Source organism: Suricata suricatta, chromosome 3, assembly GCF_006229205.1.
Source record: "Suricata suricatta isolate VVHF042 chromosome 3, meerkat_22Aug2017_6uvM2_HiC, whole genome shotgun sequence".
In the NCBI taxonomy this organism is placed as follows: Eukaryota; Metazoa; Chordata; class Mammalia; order Carnivora; family Herpestidae; genus Suricata; species Suricata suricatta.
Genome location: NC_043702.1, coordinates 120309560 through 120313582, shown reverse-complemented (window position 1 = coordinate 120313582; position 4023 = coordinate 120309560).

The following is a 4023-nucleotide window of genomic DNA, read 5'->3' as shown; positions in this document are numbered from 1 at the left end:
TTCGCTTAGCATGACACCCTCGAGGTCCATCCACTTTGCTACAAATGGCCAGATTTCATTCTTTCTCATTGCCATGTAATGCTCCATTGTGTATATATACCACATCTTCTTGATCCACTCATCAGGTGATGGACATTTAGGCTTTTTCCATGTTTTGGCTATTGTTCACAGTGCTGCTATGAACATTGGGGTACATGTGCTCTTATGCATCAGCACTTCTGTATCCCTTGGGTAAATCCCTAGCAGGGCTATTGCTGGGTCATAAGGCAGTTCTATGGATAGTTTTTTGAGGAACCTCCACACTGTTTTCCAGAGCGGCGGCACCAGTTTACATTGCCACCAACAGTGTAGGAGGGTGCCCATCTCTCCACACCCTCGCCAGCATCTATAGTCTCTTGATTTGTTCATTTTAGCCATTCTGACTGGCGTTAGGTGGTATCTCAGTGTGGTTTTGATTTGTGTTTCCCTGATGACGAGTGATGTCGTTTCATGTGCCTGTAGGCCATCTGGATGTAAGGACAATGATTTAAAAAAAGAGACAAGATACAAATTACCAATATTAGGAATTAGAAAAGTGATATCACTACCTAGTCATTAACAGGTTAATAGGTATTGGGGGTCCTCACACCACACTCAGTTTTAATAATCAGCACTAGAAAAACTCAAAGAACTCAGGGAAACTGTTATGCTCACAATTACAGTTCATTACAGTGAACAAATAGACATTAATATCAGCAAAGGCAAAATGCACCTAGTGAGGGGTCCAGAAAAAATCAGGTATAAATTTTCCTGTGCAGTTGTATGGACGGCATTTAATTCTCCCAGCAACTATGTATGATAACACATATAAAGTCCTGCCCAGGAGGGGAACTCGTCTAAACCTTGTTGTCTAGGGTTCTTATTGGATCAGTCACACGGGTACAGAACATGCACAGGACTGACCTTAGCTACCTAGTTTCCAGTCCCTCCAGAGATCAAACCAATAAAGGATGGGCTAGGAATTCAGATAAACAAAAATAGACATTTACCACAAATCACATTGTTAGCAAAAGCCACATTGTTAGCATGAGTAGAAAGGCCCTAGGTATATAAAGACAATTTTATCTTGCAGGATATGCCGAGGGTTTAGAAGTTTTCTCCAAGGAGCCAGTCAATGGCCAGCCCTTTGGTTTGGAATGTTCAGGGTTTGAGCTAACAAACCCTCTAAATGAACCCTTTACTGCAAAATAACAAAATATTATGAACAATTTTATGCCAGTACAGTCAACAACATAGATGAAACAAATATCTTGAAAGAAAAACTATGAAAAGTCACTCAAAAATAAATAATCTGAACAGCTGGTATATCAATGAAAGAAATTCAATTTGTGGTTAACAAGTTTCCCACAAAGGAAATTTCAGATGGCTTCACTAGTAAATCCTACCAAGCAGAATTTATACCAAAGCTATGTAAATCTTCCAGAAAATTGAAAAGAAAGAAATATTTCTCATTTGGTGAGACCAGCATTAACCCGATCCCTAGACAAGGCAGACACCACACAAAACTAGTATCCTTCAGGAACAGATGCAAAACTTCTAAACAAAATTTTAGCCAATCAAGTCCAAGAATATACAAAAAGCATAATATATTATGTTCAAGTGAAGTTTATCCCAGGATGCAACAGGCCTATGTAACACAGGCCAATCAATGCAACTCACTATATTCACAATCTCAAAAAGAAAAAAATCCTATTATCACTTTAACAGACCCAGAAAAAGCATGCAAGAAAACCAATTATCGATTTCTGATAAAAGATCTCAGCAAACGAGGACTAGAAAGGAATTTCATCAGCATGATAAAAGACATCTACCAAAGAAACCTAAAGGTAACACAGTATTTAATAGTGAAAATTTTTATGCTTTTCCCCTCAGATCAGAAACTAAACAGGGTATTCAATCTCACTCCTTCCATTCAACAATATATTGGTGGGTCTTGGCCAGTGCAATATGATAAGAAAATAACTAAACAGCATGCAGATTAGAAAGAAAGAAATAAAACTGTGATTTGCAGACAGGATCATCTATGTAGAAAATCCAGAGATCTACCTAAAAAAAAAAAAAGCTTCCATAACTAATAAGTGTATTTATCATGATTGGTCAACATAAATCAATTTTATTTCTATATAGTAGACACATACACAAAGTTGAATATTGATTTAAAAGTGCTATTTACTAGATATCATGCTATTGACTACTTGGGGATAATCTGTCACAAGAACAAGATCCATTTACTAAAAACTGCAGAATAGTGTTGAAATACTATTTTAAGTCTTCATTAAAAAATAAAAGGGCATATTGATTCTTCTCAACCTATTTCTAGCTTTTTATTTACTGACCAGTGAGTCCATGGGTGCAGCCAAGCAATAAGTAATAAAATGGGGTTAATGTTATTCATCATCACAGAAGTTCATACTAGAAAGCAATTTTAGAATACATGAAATGTAAGGACGTTTAATCTCAATACTTAACCTGGAAAGGTTTAGTCTTTCAGCATTTATTTGAAGGCTCAGTAGGCATCAAACATTCTGTTATACATTTGGTGAATAGAAGATGCATTCTCTCATCTTATGGAGGTGTTACCTAATAGAGGGAAATAGAAAATAAACAAGTAAACAAACAAATGCAAATTACTTAAATGTTTTAATTAGTGCTATTAAAGTAATAAAGAGCACAGGAATAGCATGGTCACTGAAAGTCTAAGTGGACATCCAAATCAAAACCTGAAGTAGAATCAGCCAGACAAGGGAAAAATTATTATGGCCAAATGGAACAGCCTTTGGGGAGTCCCTGGGTAGAACAGTAGAGGTTTGGGGGAGAGCCTGGCATATTCCAAACCTCTAAAGAAAGTCAACTGGCTGGAGTATAGGGACTGTGAAGTAAAGGGAAAGATAAACCTAATGGTCACTGAGGAGAGGTAGACAGGTGTCATATTGTACAGGCTTATGTAGGAACTGGTATTTTATTCAAAGTGCAACAAGAAGCCGTTTTGTAGTGTTAACCAGGCACACACATTAGTTTTTTATTTTTTAAAAGATCATCTCTAGTTGCTCTGATAGAGAATCAATTGAAGGGAATATAATGATCTAGGTTATCACAGTTGGCTTCCTTTTGCCATAAACAAATAAAACTGATGAGTAACATATAACATGTTTTTATTTAAAAGAAAAATATAGAGCCTAGAACTTAAAGCAAAAAGATGTCAAAAGCAAACCCAAGGGGGAACGCTACCTGAATATAAGTACTGGGTATTGGGATTCCTATACACATTTGAAGGCAAGATCACTGAAATAAAATTCAGAGCCTGGAAAGGATGATCCATGTGATAACAAAAGGTTAGAAAAAACTCAGCCTACTGCTCTGTAAAAGCAGTAGGAAGCCTGTTGTTAACTGTACATACAGTTACTATACAGAAGATATATATACATACATATTTTAAGGACACCTACAAAAAACTAAGACCTGATCCCTGGATCATACACAGGGGAGAGATCCAAATTTATATTACAAGTTGAAAAAATTACTTTAAATTTGACTTAAAGCAACTGAAAGTTCTAACACCCAGCAAAATCAATCTGCAAAGATAGTCTCTCAATCCACAATACAGAGGACTTCCACGAAACAAAAAACTTTGACACTAAGCTCCCCAAAACAATTACATAACACTTGAACAACAGTCACCATGAGGGAAAGTCAACAGAAACAACAAGAGTTAGACCTTGCAAACTGGAAATTGTAATTTTATAGAGATGTTATTTTTTACTATAATTTCACTCACTTTTTGGTCCTTATTCAGGGCAGACACAAACTTCTTGAACTACCATAATTTCCATCTCTGTTAGGGGTATTAAGAATTTTTGAACTTCACCCTGATCTTTAAAAAAAGGAAGTTTATGTTTCCCTGATGATGAGTGATGTTGAGCATCGTTTTATGTGTCTGTAGGCCATCTGGATGTCCTCTTTGGAGAAGTGTCTGTTCATGTCTTC